Source organism: Rutidosis leptorrhynchoides, chromosome 4 (assembly GCF_046630445.1).
Source record: "Rutidosis leptorrhynchoides isolate AG116_Rl617_1_P2 chromosome 4, CSIRO_AGI_Rlap_v1, whole genome shotgun sequence".
Taxonomy (NCBI): domain Eukaryota; kingdom Viridiplantae; phylum Streptophyta; class Magnoliopsida; order Asterales; family Asteraceae; genus Rutidosis; species Rutidosis leptorrhynchoides.
This window is the reverse complement of record NC_092336.1, coordinates 199,146,048-199,166,764: the sequence shown is the minus strand read 5'-3', so window position 1 is coordinate 199,166,764 and position 20,717 is coordinate 199,146,048.

The window sequence follows — 20,717 nt, the reverse complement described above, 5'->3', positions numbered from 1 at the left end:
TCCCGAAATTTTAAGCTGTTGAAGGTGTTGACGAATCTTCTGGAAATAGATGCGGGTATTTCTTCTTCATCTGATCTTCACGCTCCCAGGTGAACTCGGGTCCTCTACGAGCATTCCATCGAACCTTAACAATTGGTATCTTGTTTTGCTTAAGTCTTTTAACCTCACGGTCCATTATTTCGACGGGTTCTTCGATGAATTGGAGTTTTTCGTTGATTTGGATTTCATCTAACGGAATAGTGAGATCTTCTTTAGCAAAACATTTCTTCAAATTCGAGACGTGGAAAGTGTTATGTACAGCCGCGAGTTGTTGAGGTAACTCAAGTCGGTAAGCTACTGGTCCGACACGATCAATAATCTTGAATGGTCCAATATACCTTGGATTTAATTTCCCTCGTTTACCAAATCGAACAACGCCTTTCCAAGGTGAAACTTTAAGCATGACCATCTCTCCAATTTCAAATTCTACATCTTTTCTTTTAATGTCAGCGTAGCTCTTTTGTCGACTTTGGGCGGTTTTCAACCGTTGTTGAATTTGGATGATCTTCTCGGTAGTTTCTTGTATAATCTCCGGACCCGTAATCTGTCTATCCCCCACCTCACTCCAACAAATCGGAGACCTGCACTTTCTACCATAAAGTGCTTCAAACGGCGCCATCTCAATGCTTGAATGGTAGCTGTTGTTGTAGGAAAATTCTGCTAACGGTAGATGTCGATCCCAACTGTTTCCGAAATCAATAACACATGCTCGTAGCATGTCTTCAAGCGTTTGTATCGTCCTTTCGCTCTGCCCATCAGTTTGTGGATGATAGGCAGTACTCATGTCTAGACGAGTTCCTAATGCTTGCTGTAATGTCTGCCAGAATCTTGAAATAAATCTGCCATCCCTATCAGAGATAATAGAGATTGGTATTCCATGTCTGGAGACGACTTCCTTCAAATACAGTCGTGCTAACTTCTCCATCTTGTCATCTTCTCTTATTGGTAGGAAGTGTGCTGATTTGGTGAGACGATCAACTATTACCCAAATAGTATCAAAACCACTTGCAGTCCTTGGCAATTTAGTGATGAAATCCATGGTAATGTTTTCCCATTTCCATTCCGGGATTTCGGGTTGTTGAAGTAGACCTGATGGTTTCTGATGCTCAGCTTTGACCTTAGAACACGTCAAACATTCTCCTACGTATTTGGCAACATCGGCTTTCATACCCGGCCACCAAAAATGTTTCTTGAGATCCTTGTACATCTTCCCCGTTCCAGGATGTATTGAGTATCTGGTTTTATGAGCTTCTCTAAGTACCATTTCTCTCATATCTCCAAATTTTGGTACCCAAATCCTTTCAGCCCTATACCGGGTTCCGTCTTCCCGAATATTAAGATGCTTCTCCGATCCTTTGGGTATTTCATCCTTTAAATTTCCCTCTTTTAAAACTCCTTGTTGCGCCTCCTTTATTTGAGTAGTAATGTTATTATGAATCATTATATTCATAGATTTTACTCGAATGGGTTCTCTATCCTTCCTGCTCAAGGCATCGGCTACCACATTTGCCTTCCCCGGGTGGTAACGAATCTCAAAATCGTAATCATTCAATAATTCAATCCACCTACGCTGCCTCATATTCAGTTGTTTCTGATTAAATATGTGTTGAAGACTTTTGTGGTCGGTATATATAATACTTTTGATCCCATATAAGTAGTGCCTCCAAGTCTTTAATGCAAAAACAACCGCGCCTAATTCCAAATCATGCGTCGTATAATTTTGTTCGTGAATCTTCAATTGTCTAGACGCATAAGCAATCACCTTCGTTCGTTGCATTAATACACAACCGAGACCTTGCTTTGATGCGTCACAATAAATCACAAAATCATCATTCCCTTCAGGCAATGACAATATAGGTGCCGTAGTTAGCTTTTTCTTCAATAACTGAAACGCTTTCTCTTGTTCATTATTCCATTCAAATTTCTTCCCTTTATGCGTTAATGCAGTCAAGGGTTTTGCTATTCTGGAAAAGTCTTGGATGAACCTTCTGTAGTAACCAGCTAGTCCTAAAAACTGGCGTATGTGTTTCGGAGTTTTCGGGGTTTCCCACTTTTCAACAGTTTCTATCTTTGCCGGATCCACCTTAATACCTTCTTTGTTCACTATGTGACCGAGGAATTGAACTTCTTCCAACCAAAATGCACACTTTGAAAACTTAGCATACAATTCTTCCTTCCTCAATACTTCTAACACCTTTCTCAAATGTTCACCGTGTTCTTGGTCATTCTTTGAGTAAATAAGTATGTCATCAATGAAAACAATGACAAACTTGTCAAGGTATGGTCCACACACTCGGTTCATAAGGTCCATGAACACAGCTGGTGCATTAGTTAAACCAAACGGCATGACCATAAACTCGTAATGACCGTAACGTGTTCTGAAAGCAGTCTTTGGAATATCATCTTCTTTCACCCGCATTTGATGATACCCGGAACGTAAGTCAATCTTTGAATAAACAGACGAGCCTTGTAGTTGATCAAATAAGTCGTCGATTCTCGGTAGTGGGTAGCGGTTCTTGATGGTAAGTTTGTTCAACTCTCGGTAGTCGATACACAACCTGAATGTACCATCTTTCTTCTTGACAAACAAAACAGGAGCTCCCCACGGTGATGTGCTTGGTCGAATGAAACCACGCTCTAAAAGTTCTTGTAATTGGCTTTGCAGTTCTTTCATCTCGTTGGGTGCGAGTCTGTAAGGAGCACGAGCTATTGGTGCAGCTCCTGGTACAAGATCTATTTGAAATTCAACGGATCGATGTGGGGGTAATCCCGGTAATTCTTTCGGAAATACATCGGGAAATTCTTTTGCAATGGGAACATCATTGATGCTCTTTTCTTCAGTTTGTACTTTCTCGACGTGTGCTAGAACAGCATAGCAACCTTTTCTTATTAGTTTTTGTGCCTTCAAATTACTAATAAGATGTAGCTTCGTGTTGCCCTTTTCTCCGTACACCATTAAGGGTTTTCCTTTTTCTCGTATAATGCGAATTGCATTTTTGTAACAAACGATCTCCGCTTTCACTTCTTTCAACCAGTCCATACCGATTATCACATCAAAACTCCCTAACTCTACTGGTATCAAATCAATCTTAAATGTTTCGCTAACCAGTTTAATTTCTCGATTCCGACATATATTATCTGCTGAAATTAATTTACCATTTGCTAATTCGAGTAAAAATTTACTATCCAAAGGCGTCAATGGACAATTTAATTTAGCACAAAAATCTCTACTCATATAGCTTCTATCCGCACCCGAATCAAATAAAACGTAAGCAGATTTATTGTCAATAAGAAACGTACCCGTAACAAGCTCCGGGTCTTCCTGTGCCTCTACCGCATTAATATTGAAAACTCTTCCACGGCCTTGTCCATTCGTGTTCTCCTGGTTCGGGCAATTTCTAATAATGTGGCCTGGTTTTCCACATTTATAACAAACTACATTGGCATAACTTGCTCCGACACTACTTGCTCCGCCATTACTCGTTCCGACACCATTTGTTCCTTTCGTTCTATTAACCCCTGGTCCGTAGACCTCACACTTCGCCGCGCTATGACCATTTCTTTTACACTTGTTGCAAAATTTGGTGCAGAACCCCGAGTGATTCTTTTCACACCTTTGGCATAGTTGCTTCTGATTGTTGTTGTTGTTGCGGTTATTATTGTTGTTGGGATGATTGTTGTAGTTGCTGTTGTTGTTGTTGTTGTTGTTGTTGTTGTTGGGCCGTTTGTTGTAGTTGCGATTGATGTTGCGATTGTTGGGATAATTGTTGCGATTATTGTTGTAATTGCTGTTGTTGTTGTATTGGTGATTCTTATCACCGTTTTCCTCCCACTTTCTTTTGACTTGCTTCACATTGGTATCTTCAGCAGTCTGTTCTTTAATTCTTTCTTCAATCTGGTTCACTAGTTTGTGAGCCATTCTACATGCCTGTTGTATGGAGGCGGGCTCGTGTGAACTTATATCTTCTTGGATTCTTTCCGGTAATCCTTTCACAAACGCGTCGATCTTCTCTTCCTCATCTTCGAATGCTCCCGGACACAATAGGCACAATTCTGTGAATCGTCTTTCGTACGTGGTAATATCAAATCCTTGGGTTCGTAACCCTCTAAGTTCTGTCTTGAGCTTATTGACCTCGGTTCTGGGACGGTACTTCTCGTTCATCAAGTGCTTGAATGCTGACCACGGTAGTGCGTACGCATCATCTTGTCCCACTTGCTCTAGATAGGTATTCCACCATGTTAACGCAGAACCTGTGAAGGTATGCGTAGCGTACTTCACTTTGTCCTCTTCAGTACACTTACTTATGGCAAACACCGATTCAACCTTCTCGGTCCACCGTTTCAATCCGATCGGTCCTTCGGTTCCATCAAATTCCAAAGGTTTGCAGGCAGTGAATTCTTTGTAGGTGCATCCTACACGATTTCCTGTACTGCTAGATCCAAGGTTATTGTTGGTATGTAGCGCAGCCTGTACTGCGGCTATGTTTGAAGCTAGAAAAGTACGGAATTCCTCTTCATTCATATTCACGGTGTGTCGAGTAGTCGGTGCCATTTCCTTCAAAATAGTTAAATGGAACAAGTTAATCATACAGAATATTATGAGTAGTTAATAGTATTTCGTAGCATAATATGAACTCATTTATAAAAGCTTTTTCTTCATATTAGCGTTTTATAAGTTTAAATTCGGGTAGTACCTACCCGTTAAGTTCATACTTAGTAGCTAATATACAATTCAACTACTACAATTCTATATGAAAAAATGATTATAATAATATTTCGCGTTCAAACTTTTATACAATATTTTACAAACTTACAATACCGCTTATTTTACATAAAGCATGAAATATAGCACACAATAACTTTGATACAAGATAGTTGTGAAGACAATTCTAGCTAGTACACAAGTCGTTCAGCAAAGGCAATAAAGACACGTAATTCATACGTCCAGAAACAAGTCATGCATTCTGGTTTTACTAGGACTACTTCCCATCCTTGGTCTTGTGCAACATAACCGTTATGGCCGTTGATAAGACAGCGTGTTGTAACGTCATCAAAGGGACGAGGGTTACGTAATGTCCAACAGTCCCGTAATAATCTAAAAACCTCATTTCTTACCCCAATTACCGACTCCGTCACTTGTGGAAACGTTTTGTTTAATAGTTGTAGCCCGATGTTTTTGTTCTCACTTTGGTGAGAAGCGAACATTACTAATCCGTAAGCATAACATGCTTCTTTATGTTGCATGTTAGCCGCTTTTTCTAAATCACGAAGTCCAATATTCGGATATATTGAGTCAAAATAATTTCTTAACCCGTTGCGTAAAATAGCATTTGGGTTCCCCGCAATATATGCGTCAAAGTAAACACATCGTAACTTATGGGTTTCCCAATGTGATATCCCCCATCTTTCAAACGAAAGTCTCTTATAAACCAAGACATTCTTGGAACGTTCTTCGAATGTCTTACAAACTGATCTCGCCTTAAATAGTTGTGCCGAAGAATTCTGGCCGACTCTAGACAAGATTTCATCAATCATGTCTCCGGGTAGGTCTCTTAAAATATTGGGTTGTCTATCCATTTTGTGTTTTTAAACTGTAAAATAGACAAGAGTTAGATTCATAAAAAAAATACTTATTAATACAAGCAATTTTTACATATATCATAAAGCATAAGAACACTATATTCCATATATTACACCACACGAATACAACTATCTTATTCCGACTCGCTCGTTTCTTCTTCTTCGGTTTTGGTTCGTTTTGCCAAGTTTCTAGGGATATATGATGTTCCCCTAATACGAGCCGTCGTTGTCCACATTGGTTTAGAAAAACCTGGTGGTTTAGAGGTTCCCGGGTCATTGTTACAACTTAAGGACTTCGGGGGTTGACGATACATATAAAGTTCATCGGGGTTGGAATTAGATTTCTCTATTTTTATGCCCTTTCCCTTATTATTTTCTTTTGCCTTTTTAAATTCAGTTGGGGTAATTTCTATAACATCATCGGAATTCTCGTCGGAATCCGATTCATCGGAGAATTGGTAATCCTCCCAATATTTTGCTTCCTTGGCGGAAACACCATTGACCATAATTAACTTTGGTCGGTTGGTTGAGGATTTTCTTTTACTTAACCGTTTTATTATTTCCCCCACCGGTTCTATTTCTTCATCCGGTTCCGATTCTTCTTCTGGTTCCGATTCTTCTTCCGGTTCCGACTCTTCTTCCGGTTCCTCTTCGGGAACTTGTGAATCAGTCCACAGATCATTCCAATTTACATTTGACTCTTCATTATTATTAGGTGAGTCAATGGGACTTGTTCTAGAGGTAGACATCTATCACATAATATCAAACACGTTAAGAGATTAATATATCACATAATATTCATATGTTAAAAATATATAGTTTCCAACAAAAATGTTAAGCAATCATTTTTAAAGAAAACACGGTCGAAGTCCAGACTCACTAATGCATCCTAACAAACTCGATAAGACACACTAATGCAAATTTTCTGGTTCTCTAAGACCAACGCTCGGATACCAACTGAAATGTCCCGTTCTTATTGATTAAAAACGTTCCATATTAATTGATTTCGTTGCGAGGTTTTGACCTCTATATGAGACGTTTTTCAAAGACTGCATTCATTTTTAAACAAACCATAACCTTTATTTCATCAATAAAGGTTTAAAAAGCTTTACGTAGATTATCAAATAATGATAATCTAAAATATCCTGTTTACACACGACCATTACATAATGGTTTACAATACAAATATGTTACAACAAAATAAGTTCCTTGAATGCAGTTTTTACACAATATCATACAAGCATGGACTCCAAATCTTGTCCTTATTTAAGTATGCGACAGCGGAAGCTCTTAATAATCACCTGAGAATAAACATGCTTAAAACGTCAACAAAAATGTTGGTGAGTTATAGGTTTAACCTATATATATCAAATCGTAACAATAGACCACAAGATTTCATATTTCAATACACATCCCATACATAGAGATAAAAATCATTCATATGGTGAACACCTGGTAACCGACAATAACAAGATGCATATATAAGAATATCCCCATCATTCCGGGACACCCTTCGGATATGATATAAATTTCGAAGTACTAAAGCATCCGGTACTTTGGATGGGGTTTGTTAGGCCCAATAGATCTATCTTTAGGATTCGCGTCAATTAGGGTGTCTGTTCCCTAATTCTTAGATTACCAGACTTAATAAAAAGGGGCATATTCGATTTCGATAATTCAACCATAGAATGTAGTTTCACGTACTTGTGTCTATTTTGTAAATCATTTATAAAACCTGCATGTATTCTCATCCCAAAAATATTAGATTTTAAAAGTGGGACTATAACTCACTTTCACAGATTTTTACTTCGTCGGGAAGTAAGACTTGGCCACTGGTTGATTCACGAACCTATAACAATATATACATATATATCAAAGTATGTTCAAAATATATTTACAACACTTTTAATATATTTTGATGTTTTAAGTTTATTAAGTCAGCTGTCCTCGTTAGTAACCTACAACTAGTTGTCCACAGTTAGATGTACAGAAATAAATCGATAAATATTATCTTGAATCAATCCACGACCCAGTGTATACGTATCTCAGTATTGATCACAACTCAAACTATATATATTTTGGAATCAACCTCAACCCTGTATAGCTAACTCCAACATTCACATATAGAGTGTCTATGGTTGTTCCGAAATATATATAGATGTGTCGACATGATAGGTCGAAACATTGTATACGTGTCTATGGTATCTCAAGATTACATAATATATAATACAAGTTGATTAAGTTATGGTTGGAATAGATTTGTTACCAATTTTCACGTAGCTAAAATGAGAAAAATTATCCAATCTTGTTTTACCCATAACTTCTTCATTTTAAATCCATTTTGAGTGAATCAAATTGCTATGGTTTCATATTGAACTCTATTTTATGAATCTAAATAAAAAAAGTATAGGTTTCTAGTCGGAAAAATAAGTTACAAGTCGTTTTTGTAAAGGTAGTCATTTCAGTCGAAAGAACGACGTCTAGATGACCATTTTAGAAAACATACTTCCACTTTGAGTTTAACCATAATTTTTGGATATAGTTTCATGTTCATAATAAAAATCATTTTCTCAGAATAACAACTTTTAAATCAAAGTTTATCATAGTTTTTAATTAACTAACCCAAAACAGCCCGCGGTGTTACTACGACGGCGTAAATCCGGTTTTACGGTGTTTTTCGTGTTTCCAGGTTTTAAATCATTAAGTTAGCATATCATATAGATATAGAACATGTGTTTAGTTGATTTTAAAAGTCAAGTTAGAAGGATTAACTTTTGTTTGCGAACAAGTTTAGAATTAACTAAACTATGTTCTAGTGATTACAAGTTTAAACCTTCGAATAAGATAGCTTTATATGTATGAATCGAATGATGTTATGAACATCATTACTACCTTAAGTTCCTTGGATGAACCTACTGGAAAAGAGAAAAATGGATCTAGCTTCAATGGATCCTTGGATGGCTCAAAGTTCTTGAAGCAAAATCATGACACGAAAACAAGTTCAAGTAAGATCATCACTTGAAATAAGATTGTTATAGTTATAGAAATTGAACCAAAGTTTGAATATGATTATTACCTTGTATTAGAATGATAACCTACTGTAAGAAACAAAGATTTCTTGAGGTTGGATGATCACCTTACAAGATTGGAAGTGAGCTAGCAAACTTGAAAGTATTCTTGATTTTATGAAACTAGAACTTTTGGAATTTATGAAGAACACTTAGAACTTGAAGATAGAACTTGAGAGAGTTCAATTAGATGAAGAAAATTGAAGAATGAAAGTGTTTGTAGGTGTTTTTGGTCGTTGGTGTATGGATTAGATATAAAGGATATGTAATTTTGTTTTCATGTAAATAAGTCATGAATGATTACTCATATTTTTGTAATCTTATGAGATATTTCATGCTAGTTGCCAAATGATGGTTCCCACATGTGTTAGGTGACTCACATGGGCTGCTAAGAGCTGATAATTGGAGTGTATATACCAATAGTACATACATCTAAAAGCTGTGTATTGTACGAGTACGAATACGGGTGCATACGAGTAGAATTGTTGATGAAACTGAACGAGAATGTAATTGTAAGCATTTTTGTTAAGTAGAAGTATTTTGATAAGTGTATTGAAGTCTTTCAAAAGTGTATAAATACATATTAAAACACTACATGTATATACATTTTAACTGAGTCGTTAAGTCATCGTTAGTCGTTACATGTAAGTGTTGTTTTGAAACCTTTAGGTTAACGATCTTGTTAAATGTTGTTAACCCAATGTTTATAATATCAAAAGAGATTTTAAATTATTATATTATCATGATATTATGATGTACGAATATCTCTTAATATGATATATATACATTAAATGTCGTTACAACGATAAACGTTACATATATGTCTCGTTTCAAAATCATTAAGTTAGTAGTCTTGTTTTTACATATGTAGTTCATTGTTAATATAATTAATGATATGTTTACTTATCATAATATCATGTTAACTATACATATAACCATATATATATGTCATCATATAGTTTTTTTACAAGTTTTAACGTTCGTGAATCACCGGTCAACTTGGGTGGTCAATTGTCTATATGAAACCTATTTCAATTAATCAAGTCTTAACAAGTTTGATTGCTTAACATGTTAGAAACATTTAATCATGTAAATATCAATCTCAATTAATATATATAAACATGGAAAAGTTCGGGTCACTACACCAACCACCCGACGAACCTCACGGTTCATCAATTTCAACATGAGAGCGAACACGCGCTTAACGACCGAACACCAAAGCCCATTTCCATGGCTTCGTAGAAACATTTCCCAAATACTAAGGAATGCTTGGTTGCACCAAGTCTTACGCCCTTCGCCCAACAATCAAGACATCACCATAGGGTACTTCCATTAGGAACGTCACCCACAACAACAATATGCACAACACAAGGCATTTTACAACTCAAAATCAAACGGCACTTAATAAATAATCAAAGGACATATTTATTAAAATGAAACGTACCTTAACGTCTCCTTGCTGCACCCGTCCCCACTAACTTGGGACATTCCGACTTACGATGTCCTTTTTCTTGGCAATTGAAGCACACCATACCATCACCCTTTGGTACCGAACATTCCCAAGACTTGTGACCCCTCATGCCACAATTGTAACATCTAGACGCACTAGAATCCAATATACCCGTCCGTGTACCACCCGTGCTCACACTCGGACCCTTAGTCCTCTTACTTGGAGCACCATACGAAACAACCCTTCTCTCACTTGAAGGTTCACCCTTCTTGGATCGTGAATACGACTCGAAACCTCTAGCCAAGTAGAATAATTTTGCAAACGATTTCGCTTGACCTCGGCTAATTTTACTCTTCAAGTCATCATTCAAGGTCCGATAGAAATCCCCCATCAACAAACGATCATTCCCCAAATACTCCGGGCAAAAACGAGCCTTCGCCATAAAGGTCGTCTTGAGAGTATTCAAATCCATAGATCCTTGTCGCAAATTTCGCAACTCATTACGCAATTACCACAAATCGGCTAAAGTCCGGAACTCCTCGAAGAATTCCTTCTTAAATTCGTCCCACGATAAAGCCATAAACGTTTCACCACCGACAAGATCAATCTTACCATCCAACCAATCCTTCGCCCTACCTCGCAACAAACTAGTAGCGAGTCTTGTCCTCTTCTCGGGAGGGCAATCAATAGTACAAAAACACCCTTCGACATCCGAGATCCAAGTTGTGCTCACCAAAGGATCCGGTTTCCCATCATACATAGGGGGTTTAGTCCTCATGAAGCTCTTATGACAACGCTCCATTTCACCACTACTTTGAAGTTCGGAATACTTCCTATCCATTTCTTCTCGAAACGCACTCATTTGCTCCGCAACGGCGGCCGCAACTCTAACGTTAAACTCCAAATCGTTCGTCTCGATCCCACTTCCCGTCGCCATTCTAAGGAATGCAAAGCGATTAGATCACGAACGTATAAAACACACACTCCACACCGCCCCATCTTGCTAAACACTCGTCGTACATCACTTGCTAGACACGATTTGCACCCATAATAAGGTTTGCAAGTCCTTATTACGCACACACGCCGTATCAACTCGTTAGTAAAATGACCGCTTCGCTCGATGATATAAACAAACACAAACAAAATTCTACGCGATATAAATACACGCGAGAATTACACCACAACACAATAATATATTAATAATGTCCGCATTACTAATATAAACGTTAGTCCACCTACAAACAAGGCACTAACTATAACCCATTTCGACCCGTAATCCTACAAGTCCCGCAACAAATTAAGCACACACAAAAGTCTAAGTCTAGGCACCTATCTCAAGTCACCTAAATCCCTTAGACCATGCTCTGATACCACTTGTAACAACCCAACCCGTTAACCAACCAAAAACGCAACATAAAAAAAATTAAAACTGGGCAGAAGGGTGCGCCGAGCGCACCACACCAAGTGCGCGGCGCGCACTGGTGCCTGGCAGCTTCTGTCCACTTTTTCTGTTTTACGCGAAAAGATCTTCGACTTCCCGACACATTTAGACCAAAGGCTTTTCACAACATATTATAATAGTTAAAACTAACACATTCCATTAATAAAAAGAGTTTTACCACACCGGGCCCACATATGTCCAAATTACCCTTTAAGTACCAAATACAAGTTTTCGACCACACGACTTCTAATACAAAATAAAGCCGAGCATGGCGATTGGGGATACACTACCCAATCCTATCCAATCCAAAAGCACGATCTTCTAAAGCAAATTACGCAAGTCCACTAGTCCCACGCTTACCCGAGCCAACGCATCCATGCAAATCTATAAAAATATAAACAACGAGAGGGTAAGCAAACGCTTAGTGAGTGAAAATATACTACATACATATATATGCATAAAATGGACACGCAACACAAATAATCAAATACCGCATACCGGGGCATCCATGCATACAGGCAAGCTAATCTAAGCAAATCGTACGATCACTAAGCAACAAGCTAAATATGCATCAACAAACATAAGTTCACCAACGACGATGTGAACAACGCCAAGAAGCTACACCCGGAGGGTTAGCTACATCACGACAATACAACAATATATATATATATATAACAATATATAAACGAATAAGGTTAACCCCTTAAGCCATTACCGAATACCAAACACCACAATGAAGATTGGCCGAACTACACGAGCCTTAGTAATCCGAAACCACACGAGAGTACTATCTTCAACAAGACAACATCGAGGTTGGCCGAACTACACGAGCCTTAGTAATCCGAACTACACGAGATCACTACCTCAATAAGATGACCGAACTACACGCGTCACCGTGAATCCGAAACCACACGCGATTCACTTTCAACATCAAAACCCTTCACCATTGGGGTTATATCATCCACATCACAACCACGTGTGATAGTGTACACACAAAACGTGTACCTCGCCAAATGTGATCAACCAAAACGCACAACCGTGCCAATTGGACCCATACACAAGTCCATCAAATCCACCTATATGTGAAGTGAGCTCTATACCCGAGAATCACTTCACCCGACCCACACCCATCCTACACATACATATGCACATAGGATATTAACACTCACCTTTTCGCCTTGATGGATGCAACCGAGTAATTCCGAAACACGTCAATGGAAAGTACCTAATCCATTATCACAAATACAATAACACACTTAGAGTGGATTTACAAACCAACTCAATTCGACACTTAGTGCAAATTCGACCAATTGCACTTACAAACACCAAACGCGTTCAAACTAACCACTAATCACTAATCACAAGTGAAAATGGTCCTAATAAGCCAAATGAACCCAAACTTAAGTGTTTAACACTTATCAATCTCAAAATCACCCAAAAACCCTAATTTTGACTCAATTCCAAAATTAGTCTTTCAAACACACCAAAAGGGTTCTAATACTTCCATAATCACTAAACCTAGTGATTAAACCCTGTTACAAGTCATAAACAAGACCAATTTGTTCACCAACCCAAAATCCACCAACAATAACAATAAACTCGATTACTAGCATCAACAAACTCACTTCAAGAGTTTTAAATGGATTTCTCTACAAATCAAGTTCAAACCCTAACTTTGAATATCAAATCAAACAATGAAATTCGGAGTTAGAACTTACCACAACAACCAAAACGTAGCTAGGAACGAGGTGAACAACTTTAAAACCCGAGACTTTGATCAATTCAAGCTCCTTCTTCTCCAAAACCCCAATTCTCTAACTAGAATTCTCCCTCTCTTTCTAAGATACTTGAGAGTGTTTATGGATGTGAAAAGTGATCCAAAAGTGGATCCAAACCAGCTGATAAGGCCTGAGATCCGGCCTCAAGTGAAAAGACCAAAATGCCCATCATTTAACTCTAATTAAATAAAAGCAGAAAACTGTCGCTGGGACAGTGCGCCGAGCGCACACCTAAAGGTGCACGGCGCGCACTACAGTGCTGAACAGATTCTGACCTTTTTGATTTATACCACGCTTCACTCATTATACACACATCATTTTAACTCTAAGTACCATAAATATTTGGGTGTTACAGTACTCATATTTTCTCTATATATTACGTAGTATATGATTTATATATAATTAAAAAGATATTGATGGTGAGAAAAAATGTAGACATTAAGTTACTAACACCATCCGAAACTACTTTTAAAATTTGTCAACATCACAGATTTTTAGCTCAAAAGAACTTTTAAATTTTGTCAACATCACGAGCTCTTAAACACAAAAGAATAATTGTATGAAAAAATCAATTAATTTTGCACGATTATTTCACTCACCGTGCAATGCACAATTTTTACAATTTGTCAACACCACGGACTCTTAAATAATTTTTATGTTTTTTCTATTTTTTTAGTATCACTATTTACATACCAATATGAACTGCAAATTATATTTTTTGCACGAATTTTTACACACTCGTGGAAAGCACGGGCTCAAAAGACCTAGTATATATATATATATATATATATATATATATATATATATATATATATATAGGAATCCAGTAAGAACTAAGGGTGAGAGAGAACCGGGTGTGTGTGTGTGTGTGTGTGTGTGTGTGTGTGTGTGTGTGTGTATGTATGCGTGTGTGTGTGTGAGTGTGTATATATACTAGGTTTTTAAGCCCGTGCGTTGCACGGGTATGTAAAAACCCGTGCACAAAAATGTAATTTGCATTTTATATTGATATGTAAATAACAATACTAAAAAAATAGGAAAAGTATATGAATTATTTAAGAGCATCTAGTGTTGACAAAATTTAAAGATTCTTTTAAGTTTAAGAACCTCTGGTGTTGACAAATTTTACTATCAAACATTACAAAATTTGATGTAGTTAAATTGTTTTATAATAATTATAAATTATAATTATAATATATGATTATATTTATATATATTTAATATTTATGACATTTTTTAATTATAAATATTTAAAGGAGTGATACACATACCTAATATATATACCTAATACACATACCATATATATATATATATATATATATATATATATATATATATATATATATATATATATATATATATATATATATATATATATATATATATATATATATATATATATATAGCATGGTCATTCATTTTCCTTTTGTATAACAATAAAACTAAAAATGTACATTATAGATTTAATTATTAATATATATATATATATATATATATATATATATATATATATATAGTATATATTAGGGTTACTACACTATTATTATATACGGAATATTAATCTAAATATTAATTAAATATAACCTTTATAAGTAAATATGAGTAAAAAGTTTATTATACACGAGGAACTTGCTTTTTTTACGGCAAAAATATATATATATATATATATATATATATATATATATATATATATATATATATATATATATATATATTAAAGATCAAAAAGATCTGGTGGTACACATGAACGATAATAATTGAAAGGTCTCGCTCTAATCGTCTTACAAACATTAGACGATATCATTGGAAGAGAGCGAGCACGTTGAAATTGTAAAAGACAATACATTCGAACAAACCACCTAACCTAAATCTAAAATATACATAAAACCGATCTCGTATCTAACTCCTCAAAAGCCACTCATCAAAAAAGAACGCAAGGCACTCCAGCAGCACCTAACCCGAGGCCTGCAAACCAAAGCAACCTCTCGTACCCGAAAACCCCGTATCAACTCCAAACCCAGAAAGAACAAGCCCGTCGAATAAGATCAAATCCCTGTTCGAGTAGAAAAAAGGACCCCGAGAGAAACATTCCAATAAACATCAATTTTCTGAGGTCAACAAAGTCACCACACGTCGGCAACGACATCGAGCCCACCCGAATAGACTCGACTACGGGAGAAGTATGAACAAATCAGACAAGCAGCAACTAAGCAGCGCTAATTGCAGAGCCAAACCAAACAGAAATCAGGTCTTCATCACCATATTTTCAGACAACATTTACAAACCCGTAGAATCTGGTAGTCAACCAAGTGGCAACCAAGTGGCAACCAAGTAGCAGCCAGCGTTAGCCGGTAACCGCTAACAAAAACCAGCAACCACCAGCCAACGACCAGCACCATTATAGGTCGCCATTAACCACTTAAGGCCGCCAGCAGCATCATAAGTAACCAAAATCACCATCAGCCGCCGGCAGCCACAGGTGACCGCCCGACAACCCACAATAGCACTAATCACCGTTGGCCACTACTTTAAGCTACCACCCACAGCCACCAAGGACTGGAGAGCCATAGGCAGCGGCTCAACCACCGGAATCCATCGAAAACCACCAGATTTCGACCCAAACCCCCCTCCCCCCCCCCCCCCCAAAAAAAACCCCACATCCACTAAAGAAGCCCTCTTCCCAAAAATACCAACACCCCACAAAAGAAGCAGTAGAGTTTAAAAGAAACTCGCCGCCTACCGCCGCCAAGGAGAGGTGGCAGCCGTTGAAGAAGGTAGCATCAAAACACAAGGCCAAACCCTAGTAACCAAACAGAGAGAAAAAACCGAATCTAAACCAAAGAAACTTACCGGACCACAGATTCAGTCAAGAAACCCACCAAATCGCCGCTCGTGTTGCCGAAAAACTTGATCGGAAGAGAAATCGATACCCGCTGACCACCGGAAAAGCTAAGGGAGTGTGGTCTTGACCGAAATTAAAAGTAAAAATGCTGTAAAAGGCCCATCGGACCTCCGGCGAGGCACCGGAGGTCGGGACAGCACAATAAGAATGAGGGTTTCGGTGGTAGAGGACGAGAGAAAATGATAAGGTTAGAGAGAGTAGGTGTGACTAGCAAGCTAGTTAATAAGGACCAAGATCGGAGACGTAACTAATTTTTGTTGAGAAAAGAAGAAAATTAAAACAAATGTGATCGGAAATATCACCGGAGATCTGAAAAGGAAAGAGATGGGAAAGGTTCACGTCACGAGGAACTTGTTAGCATATATACATTACGGAGTATTTACTTGTATTATTATATTAATTATATTAATTATTAATATTAATTATTAACAATTTGTAAAAGTGTTAACATACTTGAATTTCTTATATACCGACAAAATAAATAGTGTCACGATTTTTACAGATATTATTTGGTTTAAAATCTTGAACTAATATATATATATATATATATATATATATATATATATATATATATAAAGGGTGAGGATCTCATGAGAACTCCACAATGTGTGAGAATCTTGAGAACTCTAAAAACAATTGAATTCAAGCAAAAACAAATGGCGGGCGAGCAAAACACAAGGAATTTGAGCAAAAAACAAGGAATTCGAACAAAAAATAAGAAATTCGAGCACAAAAAAATGGCGGGCGAGCAAAAATGGAGCAATTCGAGCAAAAATTTGAGATGCTGAAAATGTAGAACATAACTGGTAGAACAGAAAAATGTAGAACATGTTCGAATTTTCAAATTTTTTTTCAAATTGGACATGATTTTGTTCTAATTATGATTTTGTAGAACATAAATAAGTTCGAGTTTCTCCAAATTAGTTTGAATTTCACCATTTTTGTTCGAATTTCACGTGTTCTACATCAAAATCATTTTTCTTATTTAACCCGATTTAGAGTTTAAGGTTTATGGTTTTGGGTTTACAAAACCCTAAACTCTAAACCGTTCGTGTAAAAAACTCATTCTAAACCCTAAACCCTAAAATCTAAACCCTAAACTCTGAAACCCTAAATATAAACCCTAAATCAAAACTCTAAACACAATTTGATAAAAATGGTGTAGAACAGGTGTAGAACAGCACGTTCTACATGCTGTTCTACATAATGTTCTACATAAAATGTAGAACCAAGCCTAATGTATCAAATGAAAAATTGCTCGACCACTCAATTTTTTGTTCGGTCGCTTTTTTTTTTGCTCGACTACGAAGTTCTCAGGGTTCTCATTGCTAAAAAGTTCTCATTTGATCCCTCTACTATATATATATATATATATATATATATATATATATATATATATATATATATATATATATATATATATATATATATATATATATATTTATCTAAAATCTAAAGCGTGTCACAAATTTTTGTGGTATATAATAAGGTAATGTGCATCATGTGCGAGTGACATTTTAATATCACAATATTTTATTTATCAACCTAAGGATTTTGTTTATCTAACAAAAATAACAATAATTACATGAATATGAGAGCTATGTTTGACAAAAACTAGCTGGTAGATGGTAGTTTTAAGCTGATAGCTAGTAGTTGTTAGATTATTTGGATATATTTTGGTGTTTGATAAATTTAGTGAATTTGTTAAATAAAGAGTAAAATGACAATAAACTATAAGTTATAAGCTAAACGCTCGTTCGAATAGCTTTTAGCTTTTTCCTCTATCTAAAAGCTTTTAAGTTCCTCAAATTAAATGGAGCTTTTTATTAAATATGAGTTTTTTCATTAAAATTAAAAATTAAAAGCTCCTAAAAACTCCTAAAAAATCTGCGCCAAATATACCCTAGGTAAGAAAGAGGTCAGAGGAGAAATATAAATAATATTCTAAAAGAAGAGGCGCTCTCTATCCGAAAGTAAAGAGATTGCTTCTACAAAGATCTTCGGCAAATGATCTATCTATAATAATACTAGAGTGAGGCCCGTCGCGCTTCGCTGCTAGTTTTCGAATAGTTTTTGCAATCACGATAGGTTTTCATTTTGTGTTGTCGGAATGGAAAATTGTGGATTTAGTAGCCGGTTACAAAAGCTTGTTGACGTCCTTAAATAAAAGAATGACATTAAGACAACAGGTCTAATAATCTAGAGGGTTTGACTGTAAAACCCATATAGAGAGTTTTCACTTGGTAAAGTTTATATGTAACCCTTATGACTTGTTATAAAGCAAATGTAACCTAAATTGACCCATTTCCATAAAAACAATTTCACAATTCTCCCCATTATCCATCTATGTCGGGTAATATTTCGAGTGATTGATTAATATGATATGACGGACATTTCACTTTTAAGCACTTCAATGATATGTAATATAAAGAGTGAGATCTGACCTCCTTATTCTTTGACTCGGCTAAACATGTGCCAACAATACTATACAGAGTAGTAGTTTAGGTGCTCTAGCTTTAATTTTTTTTTTTTTTTTTAGAACAACGAATTTGGGATCACCCAGGGGGACTTAACCACCCGTTGCGATCATCTCCCGTTTCGACTATGCCGATGCAGTGATATTAACCCGCCCCCTATCGCTGCCCGGGAGGAAACCTTGAACCGATCTAAGGGCACGGCCAAGTAAAACCCCCCTCCCCTTTACCCCCCAACACAATGTGGGAAAGGTGCCATGGGTGGATCCTTACATGGCAGGGATAGAATTGCATTAATTGTTGCCCTGGAGTGGAGTCGAACTCCTGACCTCAAGTGTGTTAGAGGCAGGCCACTACCACTCAGGTACAACTGCAATCCTTGCTCTAGCTTTATATTTGTAGGTGAGTGAGCAGCTATTGTAGGAGCAAAAGCATACCGCCTGTGGTAGACAACTTTGTACACGCTTATTATTTACCTTAGTCACATTGGCTGCCTGCAAATAAGTTAGTAATACTAAACTGATCAATATGAGTAAACACACATTAAAAGAAATAGGCATGGAAAGATAGAGCGAGAGTTGAGGCGATTGAATAGAAGAAACCCATTCCATACGATTCTCATGTTTCAATATACTACTAGGACTTGGCTGAATTCTTGAATGCTAAAATTCTGAAATTCGGAAAAAAGAGATGAGCCCGTTCGTTAGAATTATTTTAACTTCAATTGATAAATAATCGATAAAACACCAATCATGAGCCCCCTAAAAAGTTGTTTTAAAACCGATCGTTAAGAATAATATTTTATGTACATCTCTAATTGTATAGGTTTTTAGTACAAACTAATTCAATTATGTCAATATTTCAAACGAACCAATATCTATAAAGATTATCAAATAACCATATTAACTTCAATTGATAATATGAGTCAGTGCGTTTATATAATATTCTACAAATATTATATTAACGTAATCTTTTAAATTTATGCGAAAACTGTTTATTTTATATAATATATCATTCAGAAATATAAATATTATAATATTAATATTAATATAGAAATATCTATTTTATAATTTTTATTATAATAGAAAATATGTAAATGGTTTTTAAAATATGATCATTTATATAAATAAATATTATCAATTAATATTTAATATTTAATTTATGTATCATTTAAAATAATTTCATAAAAATAACATAATATATAATATTAATATTAATATTAATATTATATATCATATGATAATATAATATAAATAATATTTTAGGTAATGAAATCTGTATATTAAATTAAATTATGAGTTCTAATAATTCAATTAATATATGAAAATAACTGAAAGACCACTTGGCAGGAATAATGGAGGAGTTGACGCGTGACATGAATTAATCAGGAGTTGACACATAGGATTATTTTCACGTGCTTTTATATATATATATATATATATATATATATATATATATATATATATATATATATATATATTATAAATAATAATATAATAATAATAATATCTTATAGATCGAGAGATTTACTCCACTTGTCAGCCGCTAATTATCCCCATAAACTTTTTACTGACGTGTAAAATAGGGATTAAATCTTGAATAACACTAATTAATAATTGAAAATTACACGTGGTCGTGTAGAGTGAAGGATTTGAAACGCATAATATCGATGCCAGTTTTAAGTTTCTCCAGCCATTTGTTTTTTGGGTTTCAAACTTCAAAATTCACAAATCTCAAATTATCCATCTCTAATATTCAAAAATTCTGCCCTGATAATGAATGACGGAATTACTGACGCTAATCGCATCAACAATATCATACACAGATTTATGAAAATTCTTGGTTGTCAATTCATAAGATTATTGAGATGAGGATATTTACAACGGTCACTACAGCAATGGAAACGAGAACAACTTTCGTCCTAAATTCGGGTTTTAGGTTAATGTTTATTTTGATTGTATTTTTAATAGGTGAAGATAGAAAAG